The following is a 15,245-nucleotide window of genomic DNA, read 5'->3' as shown; positions in this document are numbered from 1 at the left end:
GAGCATGTGAAAACACTGCCAGCTCCTTCAGAGAGCATGGATTTGAGCTGACTGTTTCAATCTACATCTGCAAATAAGTAAATGTGATTTTTGCATCGAGTATGAGAGAGCAATAAGGTGGACTCCATCCTTTCAGAATTGCAACTTTTTATACTATTAGCAAGCTTTACTGTAGATGTAAATGTGTAGATGTGATATTAAGGACCACGGTTTAGAGGGCAATATTGGTGGTAGGTGGACACTTGAGTGAGATGATCTTACAGATCTTTTCCAACCTTAATGATTCTATAAGCTGAAAAGTGCACCGACTGCTATTAGGTTATGGAAGTTCCTACACAACTCCATCAGCAGCTTGAGCTGGATGCAGAGTTGTGGTGGGGGAACAGAAAACCCAATTCTTGCAGCTAAGCTTCTGTTTTTAGGTTTTTGGTTTAATTAGCATGAACCTAATGGCTAATGGTTGGCTGTGCTTAACTCTCACCTAATTAGGAACTCTTTGTAGTCCTTTGGACTGAAGTTTTAGATCAAATAGTACTAAGAGTCACCAAAAACTGTGCAGTCTTTTGTTACTAGTGTACCCTGTTCCTTCTGCACTTACCTGGATGCTGTATAGCAAGAAAGTGTTGTGCTGATTCCTTAAATCATGCTAAGCAGTGATGGTCTCAAGCACTGGCAGGTTTTTTCTTTATTGGCAAACCTGTGTGGATACAGAATTAAAACTAAAATTCTTAACAAAGACCTGTAAGGTGCAGTATATTGCAATAATAACTGTCTTAGTAGTTTTCTTAACAATGTCAGCCTAAGTATCTAACTTAAAAATTTGCAACAAGTATTTTGGCACAGGGCAGTTTGTTGTAAGGAGTGTTTAATGGCTTGTTATGTCCTATTTCTATAAACAGAAGTCATTTAGAGTTCAGCAGATATATTTAGAATCAGCATTTGTGCTGGTAGTTACAAGCTGAATAAAATTATCTCTGAAAATCTCAATATGCAGAAGGGAATAGACCCGTTCAAATTCATCTCACAGCAAACTCTTTTAGGAGGTTTTGATGCTCACTGTTATTAACCTTCAAATTTAGAAAATAGATTTTAAACTAATTATTAAAAAGATTTAGTAAGTAAGTGAAATGATAACAAGTGTTGTGTGCAGGCACTGCTAGTTTAGGAGAACATTATGATTATGGCCATCTAATAGTCTGGTCTTGCTCACTTGACCCTAGCAAAATACCTTAATCTTCATAGAGGCTGTCTCTGTGAAGGAGTGCAGTGTAGGGCATGGTGAGACCTGGGGAGGTGGGCTTTGGGCTGGTTTGGATAAGAAATTTTTAATAGGACTTTGCACTGAGTGATCTGTAACCTAACTTTGCAGTTTGTTGACTTTTAGATAAGTGCAATATGTGAGAAATATATGCCAAGTCTGCTTGCGATATGAGTTTTATAGCAAATAGTAAATTAAAACCATAGTGACCTTTTGGTCTTGCTGACCATGTGCATAAAGATGTTCATCATAGTAATCTCAGCACGAGGTGCTGGCTCAGAGGACAGCAGGGATGAGCAATGTTCTTGTACATGGGTTCTCCTGTGTTTTTATAGGGAAAATTCTGCAATTAGAATGTTTGTAATTGTACTTAGATGATGGAATTTTGTCATATTTTGTGTTGAAAAAGGTAGTTGTTCCGTTGTCTGGAAAACAAGATTCATTTAGTGGTCCAAATAGGCAGTGGTGTCCCAGTTGACATCTCAATTGATAATTCTTCCGTGGTTACCTGCTCTGGCAAGCCTGGTAATTTGTAGGTAACAAGGTATAACTCTGATATAGATTCTCCTGGACACTCAACTCAGGAGTTTGAAAACATCAAATTCAAGGTATGTGCTGCATTGAAGTACTTCTTCCTTCCCGTATTTTAGTACAGTAAGAGCTGTTATCCTTTCTTAAATACAAAATGTCCAAACGTCAGTTTAAAAGCCTGGTTGAGTGGCTCCCAGCTAACCTGACTGAAGGAGCATCTTGCAGGGATGGTTCAGTAAATAGCTAGAAATAAAGCTCTGTGTAATTGTGCCTCAGCAGGGCATGTTTCTGATTTTTACCTTGAGTTTTGATCACTGCAGTTTTTGTAACATCTTTGTAGAATGTCATTATTGAAGAGGGAACATGTAGGAACTTGTAGAGATTGCAAAATAGTATTTGATGGCTTTCAATGCTGCTCACCCCCGTGTCTGCACCACGGCACTGTGTACATGGGTGGGAGCAGCACCGTGCCCATCTGCCCCATCAGGAAACCAACATGTGGAGCCCAGATCTGTCCCAGTGCTGGCAGACCTGGGAATGGGACCTTGTGTGCAGCCTGTTTCCCTGCTTTAACTGCACGGGAAGCCTGCTTGCTGCAGAAAGCGATACTCTGGTACCGAGTGATATATATGGCGTGCAACACAAAAGATTTCCTGTTTTCAGTTTATATTACATGACCTGTGGGCTAACTGAAGAAAACATCACTGAGAAAATGCTACATCTACATATACAAGTGTTCCTATTGATACGTTATTTTTCTAAGATTTTGCTGAATAAAGTTATTTCCACACATAAGCATTTTGGCCATCTGCAACTGCTTGTCAGTGAGCCTGGTTTGAGAACACTGGTCGTAATTGTAACCTCAGGAATGTGTGACCAGCTCGCGGCCAGCTGTGCATGCCCTGACTTTTCCCAGGTGTTAAGATCATGGCCACTTTTGTTCGCTCTAATCAATGGGGCAAAATACATTCCTTGTTCTTCCCCACCTTCTACTAAACCCAAAAAGTGTTATTGTGTGGTTTTGTTTGAGGTGTCATTGCAAATAAGTAGATGAAGGTGTCCATGTTGTTTAATTATTGTACATACGTGTCATAGTGTGAAGCATCTGTATGGTGGTATATATTTAGAGAATTAAAAAAAGGTCCTCCTCAGTGTGCCATGGTCTTGCTATGAATTAGCAGTGCTGACCCTGCAAATTACAGAAGTGGTTTTTTTTTTTTTAAAACCATTCCCTTATGTTTCAACAGCATATATATTTCTGCAGTTTAGCTAGATAGAGTCAGCAGCAACATTTTCTAATCACTTTTATTTTAATCATCCATTTCATGATTGGGGGAACACTTACTAATCTTCTGCTTGGCAGCCTAAGTGGAAGCCCTCCCTAAATCCAAGCTGGACCTATCTCCATATGGATTTTTGTTTTACTTTCTGTGCCTAAGTAGTGTTTTCTAATCCTGTAATGCTTTACATAAGTAGTATTTGGTGCATTTAATGTGAGGCATGAGTATAGCTTATGAATAAGCAATACGTGTGAGTACAGTTCTCCTTTCAGATGCTGGAGAGGGAGGGCACTTTGAGTAATCACAAATGAGTTCATTGGCCCTTAGCATTCTGTTTAGTTAAGTAAAAAGTTAAACATGAGATTAATCAATGGACATGACCATTTGCAGATATAAACAAATAAATCCTTCCTCAAATCACTACTGATGGCAAAAAAGCCAGTGAGTTGACATAATCTCTATGCAGTCAATACAGACAGGACCTGAGTTCATAACTTGAGACCTGTTCTTTATAAGAGCTGAAAGATGCTTACCTCTGGAAGTAACCTACTCAGACCAGTTTCTGGGCTAGAATGGATTTAGACCTTCAGGTGGAGCAGATCTGTATCAAGCTAAAAGATCATGAATTATGAACTCACATGTACAAAATGTAAGTGGTATGTACTGAAAGAAAATGCGGCTTAGGCCAAATGCACGAAGAGCTTGGTAGTGTTTTAATGCAAAATAATAGTAGCAAAGCTGGTCAGCCTTCTGGTCTGAATGGATCCCCACTGCTCTCCAGAAGTCAACAGGAAGAGACTTGGTGGGCTTATGACCAATTAAATTCTTCATAATTTAGGTGAATTGATGAATGAGCATCAGAGTTAGAGATATTTCTGACAACGCCAAGCAGATTCTTTCAAGACCTAATAGTTGCGAGTGTGCTCATTACTGTATGTGAGTGCTAGCTGTTTTGTATGCTTGTTTTGCTCAGATTAACTTTGAAAATGTGTGTTGCTTGAAAATTCTGCTTCTGTGGCGTTCCGGAGACCCCTTACAATTGGTTTTGATTTTCTCTGAATGTAGTAAGGATACAGATTTTAAACCAGAGCTAGTATTTTTCTCGCTGCTTTGAAATCTTTGAAATAGGGAAAGAGCACGTGAGATCTCTGTAAGTTCCCAAGTGCTGTTGAAAATTTGGTTCTTAGGGACTCAGGAACTGATTTAACCTTGAAAGTCAGTGAAGGAATAGACTCCTGAATACTCTTAGAAGTTGTACCAGAGGTGCTTGGGGAGGAAAAGATCACACCAACTCTGTGGCAAGACCCGCTTAAATGTAAACTTAGAGCAAGGCAAGCCTCTCTTGCAACTACAGTATTGCGGAGTACTTGTGCATGATGATCTTACAGAGGAGGCTGAATTATGAGCTTATTCAAGAGCACCCTTGTAGTGGAAGTACTGGTCTGCAAATCCTCTCTAAAAAGCAGGAACCATCCCATCTTCAACAGAGGATGCAGGAGAGCTCCTAAGACCTGGGATAAAAGCACATGGTACAAATGGCACATAAGTGATTTGTGCCTCTGACTGACATCCCTCCAGTGAAGACTCCCAGATACGTACCAGCATTGCAAGATTCCTGAAACCACTGGTCTTCGGTATTTCCTGTGAAATCTAAACCTAATGTTCAAAATCTGCATCAGCACTGAGCTGGTCTGTCCTTAGTTTTCTGTTCGTCAAGGTGGCTTTTCTCATTAGCATAAATCACAGAGCTCCTGCAGCAGTAGCGTTGTCTGTGTGACACGCAGCGCTTCTGCTATTGCTGAGGGATATTTACAGCCCCAAATGCTCTGCCTTGGGTTGCTGCTTCTTTACCTCACTTCTCTCATGGTAACAAGTAATAAGATGGAACGAGTAAGGATTTCTAGGAGGAAGTCGTCTACAATACTGTGATATTTTCCTTGTTCATCACATGTGAACAAAACAAATTAGCCAAAGGCAAATAAAATACACCCTTGCAAACTGTAAAAGTTTTGAAACAATGACATAAAAATACCTGTGATGTGTTGCATTAGTCTATGGCAAAGAGGTTAAATATCTCTAAACTGTGTGTAACCTCACTGAAGAAATAAGATACTTCTGTGGGGTATGGGTACATAATGTAAACAGTTTCAAAGGATGTTTGGCAGTGCCTTGGAATTTGCTCCAAATACTTTCAGTTCAATGGGAGTGAAGGGCCGTGCTCTATTACAGCCTCACTCAATATGTTGTTTTGGAGGAAGGAAATTTGGAAGCCAATCTGCAGGTTTTTTTTATAGCCCAAAAGTGCCAATGGTGTGGGAGGAAATCAGATGAGCCAAGTGCTTGTGTTTCTTCTTACCTGTTCATCTTTCTCACTTTCATTGTTGCTTTTAATTTTCAGGTTTACTCGAGCAACACCTATGTAAGTGGCAAAATGAGATATATTTTAATATATTTTGATCAGTGACAATTGCTTGCTTTGTATGTGGCAGGACCTGATCTGTGCACATGCTCTTTCTCAATCGTTGCTGTTGGAGCAAGAATATCTATTTCTGATGTCAGCACTGTGAATCTTCCTCTCTGTGCCCCTTCACAAACATTATTATACCTGCTGAGATGACCTCAAATGCTTTCATTATGAGAATTTGAGGACTTACTGGAATAGGAAGTATTTTCCTCCTGTAGAGCTTTTGAAGGATCAGTAAGAAGTGCTCTGATTCATTGCAGCTTTCAATCATGTTGCCTTCCACTGCATTTTCATCACATATTGCAGACTAAGTAGTATTAATCTGCTCAGTAGTTGGATGGAAGCTGCAGAGAAAGAGCAGAAGTTGGTTTTTCCCTGTGTCCTGTGGCAGCGTGTGAAACCAGTTGAGCAGAGCTGTTAACCTTGTTCCTGAAGGCTAACGCAAATTGAAAGTCCTGAGCACGAGGGGTTGTTAAAATTCTCATAGGACTCTTTATAAGATTTTAACCCCCATGGTCTGGCTGGGCTCCAAAGTGGGTAATTGCATTCTTCCTACCTAAATTCCCCCTGCAATTCCAATTCGATGCGCTGGTATTCCTCACTTCCTCTCTGCTGCCATTCGCTGTGCAACAGTTGTTGCATTTCATCCCAGAGGTACTTGCTTTGGGTGACAGATGGAGTGCTCCGTGTGCATAGCCTATAAAGCATTTTAAGATCCTTTGGGATGGAATGTAATTTATGATGCTTAATTTTTTTTTAATTATCTGCTTTCTAAAGTGCAGTAGGTTAATCTCAGCCTTGAATGCATGTAAACTGCGTGCAACAGACCTAGAATTGAGATAGGATCAACAACTGCTCTCATTCCTTCTTGAACTTCTTTCCAGAGGTTTTCAGATAGAAAAGGTCAAACTACAGGAAGTCTGTAAAATGGGAAGAATATGGACTACATAGCAAGGCTAATGTGAGCTTTACCTCAACTGAAGCGTGTATATATGACATACTCTCTGCTTAGGGATTCTGTTGTGACCTTCAGAATATCATCCAAACACTCTTCCGAAACAGTTGCTGGTTTTCTCTACAGTCTTCTTACACCAGAAATGACTTTTATTGTAAAAACGGTGTTAAGTTTAATTCAATTAATGCATACTGATTGTAAGTGTATTGGTATGAGTTTAAATATTATCTCTATGCAGAGCAAATATGGAATTAGTACTTGGTTTTTGGAAAAGAGAGAAGTAATCTTGTTATATGGCAAATGTGCAGAGATTCAAAACCAGTGTTGCTGAAGTATGGAATTTTTTTTAACATGTGTCCGTGATGGAAATAGTACATGGTGATGCTGGGGGATTTCTTGGTATTGATTTAGTTCAAAGTTATTTTCTCTCTTCCCTTCAGTCATGGGGTGGCCCATAACAAATCTGTGTTCCATAGGAGGTCTTTGTACAGTCAGCAAGCACAGAATCGCAGAATGGCCAGGGTTGGAAGGGACCTCGAGGATCATGAATCTCCAACCCCCCTGCCACATGCAGGGCCACCGACCTCCCCATTTAATACTAGACCAGGCTGCCCAGGGCCCCATCCAATCTGGCCTTGAACACCTCCAGGAATGGGGCATAATCAAGCAGAATGAACTGAGCTTCTATTTCAGAAAGCATACAAGATGGTGTTGCCTTTTCTGTTGTGTGTGATGGCCACTGCATTTTGCATGCTTCTAGCGTTAGTACTTGTTTAGGCCGGGTATTTCTCTCCTACACCCAGCAGCACGTATGCTGTGAGTAGAAACAGAAGATCCCTGATCATCTTCGCCTTGGTGTCCTGTTCTGCTAAGGGACCAACTGAAGGAAATATTTTGAGGTGGTCTCAGAAGCAGGAAAGCTGCTCCCCAGGCACTAGGGAAAGCTGAAGACTTTTCCTATAGCACAGGAAATGCAATTCCTGTGCCAGAAACTCAGAAATAGATACATGACTCTATGTAAGTGAATATGAAGCACTCCTCATGCTTCTGAGAGCTTCCTGGTGTTACTTCCTCAGTTGGTGTGGATCTCTGTGTCTTGGCTCCTACCTCAGGCAGTTGTTTTCCGGAGCTTTTTGGAAATTCTAAAGTGAGAAAAGAAAAACAATGACAAACTATCACCAAGCTGAAGAAATAAATAACCCTCACTATGTAAAATAATAATAATAATAATAAATAGGAGCCTACTGTGATACAGTAAGTTTGAAAAGTTGAAGTAGAAAGTCTTGCTAAATCATTCATAGCATGTCAGTGAAAGAACATGCTATGAGCTTATCCTTCTCTTTAAGCTGTGAAGAAAGCTCAAATAAATTGAATTAAGTAGCTGATGCCACATTTAGCTCAATGTATTCTACAGCTCATTTGTTGCGGAGAAAGCAGCCTATACCCATTGTGCAGCCAGGGTTAAATGTAAGCCTACCTGATGAAGGTTTAATAGATTTTTTTTTTTTTTTTAACTCCAACAGGGAAGCTTAGTTTTCTTGCCCTGAACAGTTCAGATATATTATAGTTTAGAAACAATTTACCATTTAGAATTTTAAAAAAATTAAAAAATACACTTTCAGTACTGTAATTTCTATGAGTCAGGATGGCCGAGCGGTCTAAGGCGCTGCGTTCAGGTCGCAGTCTCCCCTGGAGGCGTGGGTTCGAATCCCACTCCTGACAATTGTTTTTGGCCTGTAAGTAGTGGTGTTTCTTCAGGGTTGGTACTGGGTTCAGTCTTGTTTCAACATCTTCGTCAATGACCTGGACAGAGGGGGATAGAGTTAATCCTCACCAAGTTTGTTGGCAATACGAAGCTAGGAGTAGGAGCTGACACACCAGAAGGGAGTGTTGCCCTTCAATGGGACCTGGACGGAATGAAAAGTTGAGCAGGGAGAAACCTGATGAGATTCAATAAGAGCAAATGTGAAATCCTGCCTGCAGGAAGGAATAATCGTGTGCATCAGTACAGGTTTGGGGCTGATCTGCTGGAGCGGAGCTCGGTGGAGAAGGACCTGGCTTCCTGCTGAGCAACAGGTTAGCTGTCAGCCAGCAGTGTGCCCTTGTGGCCAAGAAAGCCAATGGTACCCTGGGGCGTGCTAAAAAGAGCCGGCAGGTCAGGAAGGTGAACTTCACCCTGTACTCTGCCATGCTAATGATACACCCGTCTCCAGTTCTGGGCTCCTCAGTTCAAAAAAGACAGGAATCTCCTAGAGAGAGTCCAGTGGAGGGCCACAAAGATGAGTAGGGGCCTGGAGCATCTCCCATACAAGGAAAGGCTGAGAGATCTGGGGCTGTTCAACCTTGAGAAGAGAAGGCTGGGGGGAAACTGGAACATGTAAAAGAACTTCTTCACTGTGATGATGACAGAGCACTGGAACAGACTGCCCAGAGAGTTGTGAAGTTTCCTTCTCTGGAGATACTTAACATCCTCCTGGTCACTTTCCTGCTTGACCTGCTGTAGCAGAGGGTTGGACTAGGTGATCTCCAGAGGTGCCTTCTGACCCCTATGATACTGTGATTCTATGAATTTATCAGTGTAATTTAAATATATGACTGTGCTGTGAAAAGTTTCTCCTATGTTCATTTAAAGTTAATGTCAGCAATGCAGTTTTGAGGTGCACTTAGCTGTTATTCTGTTATGACTGGGAACCTGCAATTTTCAGTCAATTTATGTATAAGTAAATCTGAACAGCTGTATTCATGCTGATGCTCTCCCATAAGGCATAACATTACTCTCTCTTGCTGTTAACTTTCACAAGTACTTGTGATTTCTAAGCATCCTTCCCTGTGGCTGACATGTTTGTTTTATCTTCAGCAGATCAGCATCCTTTTAAGTTTTATACCAGCTTCTCTTTCCAATTTGAGATTGAAAGGTTTTATTTAAGTGGAAGACGATTCATAGCTAGATACTGTGGAGGTACATATCCCATTATTTTGGGCATCTGTTTCATTTTCCTCACTTTTCTTTTTTTTTTTTAATCTTCTTTCACTACCTGACACCCACATAACTTTTGAGTATCTGTATTCCTTTAGTTTAAGCACCATATCTATTTTGTCAGAAGTCAGTATCTGAGGAGTATATTAGATTTATCCTTATTGTAAATTTTTTAATTCTGATTTTTCTGTTACTTCAGCAAATAGTCTCTACTGTTCATACACTTTCTTTTCCAGCTACCTGACTTTCATCTTTTTTTTTCTTTTTTCACTGCCTTCTTCATCCTTTGCAGCCTCTTCCTCTAGAAAGGAGTTGACTCTTCCACTCATGCATGGCTTTCTCACTCTTGCTCTCTTTTAGTCACCCACAGCTGCCTTTTCTCTATCCCTCCTTCTAGCTACAGCTTCCTTCTTTGCCAGCACTCACTGCTATCAAGAGCAACTTCAAATTGGAAATAACTTTTTGTTGAACTATAAATCCAGGTTTTTTTTAAGACTTTAATCTGAGGTTGAAAGACAATGTTTGGCTTTTTTTCTGTTCCTTGCAAGTTCCTACCATTTCTTCCCCTCCTCCCCCAACCATCCTATTAATATCGTTATACCTCTTTCCCTGCTTGTTTTAGTGCTCCTCACTCAACAATTTCCTTCTGTGTTTGCATGTAATATGAGAGGTAGGTTGCCAAACAAATATTCTAAAATGTCTGCAAAATTCAGTTCAGTAGATTTGCATTAAACTTTTAGGGGACATAGTTTTCAGTATTACTGTGCTAGTCAATATGCGGAAAAAAATCAACAACAAAAAAAGCATCGAAACTAATTTCTTCTCCAACCTCCTCATGTTCTGAAGACTGTATATTCTACCCAGAAGAATGGACTGTTATTGCCATTCATTGGAACAAAACTGTTCTCTGTACAGAACTCTGTATATAGTCCAAAATTTCAACATCATTAGGGGACGTTGTCTTTAATGACTGTTCTAAATTCCACTTTTTTACAACCGTTTTGTGAAATTGGTTGTGGAGACAGGTGGGTATTTACACTGAGAATTAGTTGCGCTCTTGAGAAAACCAGTCATACCAGGAATACTCACTTGAGCTGAAATGGAGATAAGTAATTTGAGGGTGACTTACTTAAGTTTTGAAATAGTTAACACTATGTTAGGAGGAGATGAGGGATAGATAAATGGTGAACAACTGGGAAGCTGGCTCTGAAGCACGTGCTCTTGAATTTGGACACCGACTAATCTGTTTTGGCTGTTGCTGGCACTGCAAATAACAGCATAATGCAAAGCCTTCCTGTTTCTTCCCACTATTCCAATCTTATCTTTCCACTGAGGGCAAACAGCGGCCACGGCCTAGCCACCAACAGCAGAAGTGGAGGTGGTGTGGCTGGGGTCTCTTGCATGGCCAAGCCTGCAATCTCCAAGTCCCTGCTGTGGCTTGGCTTTTTTTCTCATATATAAATTGCTTCTGCTGATTTTCTTCAGAGCCAGATCCTTTGCCTTATCTGAAAGAGAAGTCATGCTCTTAAGACTTCGTCACAAACTAAGTCAAGCAAATTTTGTAGGCTGTTTTGTCATCTTGTCCAAAAGTTATTCTAGCAGTTCTTTCTCCTTGAGAATATCTTTGGGATTTCTTTGGTTTGTTTTTCTCTAACTGGTCACCCACCAATTTAAATTTAACCTTGACTTTTGAAGACAGGCATCAATAAAACAAACGTTACACACTACATGCTCCTCTCGCATGCTTCAGCCAACTGTTTTCCTTTAGCTTGGTTTGTAAAATCTGGTAAATCCCTGCTTTGCTGAAAAATAATAATGTGCACCTCACTCTGAAAATGTGAAATTTTTAGTGTTTGTATATATGTGAATATAATTTTGTTGATGTAAGTCCCACAGACTTAAGGCTGGTGATTTCAAATAACGCTGCCTCCACCTGCACTGAGTGCCCTTTTTGTCCTCTGTAACCAAAGAACTGAAGATAGGTAGCTTCAGCCACGTTTTATTCTCCTCTTCCAACTCACCTTAGCAGTGCTTCATGCTCCCCACTAGCAGGCATATTATGGACTGCATTGCCCCTGGGACTGATTATCTCCTTACAAGTCTTCTCTTTGCCTTTGGTGGTGGTTCAGGCACCAGCAGGGTTAAAAGGGATTGGCTATTTTGGCTCTTTCCCAGAGAACATCTAAAGGAAATGTTTCCTTAATAGTTCGTCGTTGTCTATGCAGCCTGTTTGTTTTTTTCCTTCTGATCAGCATAGGTGTAGGACAGAGCATCTGGTAGAAGGCTATTGTATGTGTCCTTTCTGGATCTTCGAGTGGTGTGCCTTCCCATGCTCCCAACAGCTGCCCATGGGAACTTATTAATAAGGAGCCTTGTGTGTCCCTGATGTCACTGGACCTTTACAGGGAAACCTCTGACCATTACTGCAAATTGCAAAAGGATACTGCCTTCTCTGAGGCTATTGCTTCAGAAGAAGGAAAGGATCTTGTGGAAAATCTTTCATATTCTATGTTGCAAGAGGATCTAGATATTCTCTCATCCTTTTGTAAGAGGTAGTGTTAGACTTGAAATGTTACTGTTTTATCTTCTGTTTTTCCTTTCAAAATCTGTGTTATAATCTGAACCACATTAAATTTCACACTCCCTATGTAAAAACTTTTTTTTATGGTTCAGTGCAGAGAGAAAACTGAATTATTTGTTTTTTCCTATACCTGTTGAGACAGAGCTAGAAAGAACTAGGAGTCTCTCCTACCCTCAGTCTTAAAATGGGAGCACTTCTCTGTCTTGAAGCTCAGTGTAAATACCTTTCAGTCACATGGATGAGAGTTTGTGTGGGCAATCACTTGAGAAATCCAGGGTACTCACTCCTGTTCTAATAAGTGCCTATCTGCAGTTGTAGAATTATGATTCCTTTTCTGACCTCTCCATCCCAATTAACTGAAGCAGTATTTATTCAAAATTCTGAAGTTCAGGTTAAAAGACAAAAAAAACCCTGCTCAAGTGCAGTTAATATCCTGTTTTCCAAGTAATAAGGAAGTGAAACTTATTCCTAGAAATCTGATTGCAGGTATACAGCAAGTATGCAGTTTAAGTACAAGCCGTATGGGCAAACCCTATTTCCGATCTATTCTGTGAATACAGTCTTTGATCATATTCCTTAAGATCAGAAGACAATCTGACAAATGAAGGGAAAGTAGATTGACTATAGCTGTTAAATGATGACTGGAATAATTCAAATCTCCATGTAGTCAGATTCACACACTTTCCATATGGTCCTGTTTATTTCTCAAGAAGCCTCCAATGTTTTTTTGGTTTAAGCAGCGATGTCAGCACCTTGGATGGAGTTCAGCAAAGGAACTGCATTTGTTTTAAATTTTCCCAGTAGTTCCTTATGTCATTTTATGGCTCCAAAGTAACTAAATATTGTCATCATGTTTGGTTTGTGCGATTGAGTTCAATTCCCAAGTTGTGTAGTGCTTCCAAAATACTCCAAGCCTGACTTAAACTTCTAGAACAGTTATAATGCTGACAATGAGAAGTGTAACTGGTCAGCATTTCTCTGAATTCTTCCCAATTAAATAAAGATGTCATTTTTCTTCATGCTTGTACCTGAAAGGATGCTTTTGTAAAATAGCGAGGCTGGGGAGTGTGATCAATAGTAAATGGTGACCTTCAGTGCGGTGGTTTCTGTTGTTAAAAGACATCTAAAAGGCTTTTATGTACATTGGCTGTAGGTTTGCAGTGGAGAGAGCTTCAGAGATTTTCAAGGAAATGTTGGATGAATGCATATAGGGATTGATTTACAGATATTGGACTGTTGCAGGAGAATAAAATGGCGAGTGCAGTTGGGATTCTCTGCCATTTAGAAACTAAGGATTCATCTAGACTGTAAGAGGTCCATGAAACAGGTGTAGTGGAAAAGAAGGCTTGCTCAAATGAATTTAATCAGATGTAGACTCAAGGTAATGATGAATAATGACTACATACATTTGTAAACAGGTGCAAAGCGTTTTTTCTGCCTGGAGAGTTGCCAAGGTTATGTGATAGCTTAATATTTCAGCTTGAACTGCAGCTGGAAAGGCAATGATATTGAGTGATTTTCATTATCTGTTCTGCATTGCTGAAATGGATGTAGTCATGTAAAATTATACTTTTAAAAACCTCATCAAATAGATTTCACAAGCAGCTTCACAAAAAAAGGACTTCAAAAAGGAATATATATTTTTTGCTAATGATTTTACTCTTTTGGAAGCTCTGTAAAAGCTCTGGACTACTGTTTGATGCAGATTTAAAAACAACTACTTGAAAATTCACTTACAGTGCCAAGCCACAGTTATAAAAGGCCACACTCCTGAGCTTGTCACCAATGCTGCTTTCTGATGTTGGCCTCGAAAATGGAGTGCTCTGTGGGACAGTCCAGTTTAGCTCTGAATTCTTAGCATCACTGTGATAGCACCAGTTGCTTTCAGATGCTTCATAAATGCGCAGCAAAACTGCAGCCTCCAACCCAGGGTGGTTTCTGACAGTTGCTTACATTGTGTTCATTAAGAAAACTTTACCAGTATTTTATTTTCAAACTACTTTTTGCAGACTCACTGTGGTCATGCTGTTGGTGTCTGTAAATGTGCTTAGTTTTGGCGTGGTAATAACACTGGTGTAGCTTCTTTCTGTCACTGCCTTATATGCAGAGCATCTATAATCACACATCTGATGTATGCATCTTAGAAAAATATACAAGTTTGTAATATTTCTTAGGCCAGAAGAACAAGAAAGTAAAAACATCGTTTGCTAACTGAAGATTATTGCTTTCATTTCAGTATAGAATGCTTAAACAAACTTGAACAGGATCACTTGATTTAAAAGTGTTAAGTAGAGAGAATTTTAACATGCGTTTCTTCCATCTTTGGATTTCTGGACTTGGAAAATGTGTTTTCCCATATACTGAATTTACTAATACTAAGTATGTAATGTGGTTTTGCTTTCTACCAATGTTTGCAGTTCTACAGCTGCTTCATACTGTTGGTTCAATACATAACAATGCAAACCTATCATGTATAAGCACTTTTTGAGCACAGTATATCACTAGCTTATTTCAGAGAGATATTTCAGCTTGGAATATTCATTATCAATACTGAGAAAGGAGGATGCCAAAACCATATTGATGAATTATCCAGATCCTTAGAAAACTCTAGTTAACTTTGTAAAGAGAAGTTTGTCCAAAACATTATGTTAATAACAGATATAATTTATTACCTTGGAAAATCCACTCTGTATTTTAAATTGGATTACTGCTGGATTCAGAAGGATGAAAAACCCTGCTGAAGTGTATCAGATTATTCACGGCCCATAGGGGAACTGCCCCGTGGAAAAGCAGGTGTCTCCTTTCACTAGGAATGCTTCACATTACAGGAACAGGATTCGGAGCAACAAATGGATGCCTGCAGGATCCTAAAAATCTCCGCTTCCTGATACTTTCCATCCTTTTTCAACAACCTTTTGGCAAGATGAGGCAAAATCATGTTTACTTGAGTTTTGTACTCACATGTCAGAATCATGACCTCTTTCAAATAATTTTTTTAGGGGGAGACTGAAGCTTTGCTACTAATGTAAAAATTCACTATTTTTTTTTTCCCCTCTGTTCCTTTGCTCATTAAAAACAGGATGTTTTTAATGCTTCCAAGTTAACCACATTGAATTAATTCCTGTAACTATCTCATTTGGAGTTGTTTGCTTACAATCCTTCCTAACGCCTGGCCTCCAAATTTACAGCAGAATGGCAG

At 39.8% G+C, this 15,245-nt stretch overlaps 1 long non-coding RNA gene and 1 other non-coding gene across 2 annotated transcripts; one reads left to right on the top strand and one right to left on the bottom strand.

Moving 5' to 3' along the window:
• Positions 1 to 458: 458 nt before the first annotated feature.
• LOC149917297 (uncharacterized) lies at positions 459 to 6,524 on the bottom strand. The gene is made up of 3 exons (XR_016468041.1): positions 6,090 to 6,524; positions 5,724 to 5,877; positions 459 to 697 (listed from the first exon to the last, which is right to left on the bottom strand). It is a non-coding gene; the product is annotated as an uncharacterized LOC149917297 (long non-coding RNA).
• A 1,603-nt stretch (positions 6,525 to 8,127) lies between these two features.
• TRNAL-CAG (transfer RNA leucine (anticodon CAG)) lies at positions 8,128 to 8,210 on the top strand. Its single transcript has one exon. It is a non-coding gene; the product is annotated as a tRNA-Leu (tRNA).
• The last annotated feature ends 7,035 nt before the right edge of the window (positions 8,211 to 15,245 follow it).

The sequence above is a fragment of the Phasianus colchicus genome, chromosome 7 (assembly GCF_987193195.1).
Source record: "Phasianus colchicus chromosome 7, bPhaCol1.hap1.1, whole genome shotgun sequence".
Classification (NCBI taxonomy): domain Eukaryota; kingdom Metazoa; phylum Chordata; class Aves; order Galliformes; family Phasianidae; genus Phasianus; species Phasianus colchicus.
Note: the sequence above shows the minus strand (reverse complement) of the source record. Positions and strands in the feature narration are given on the sequence as shown.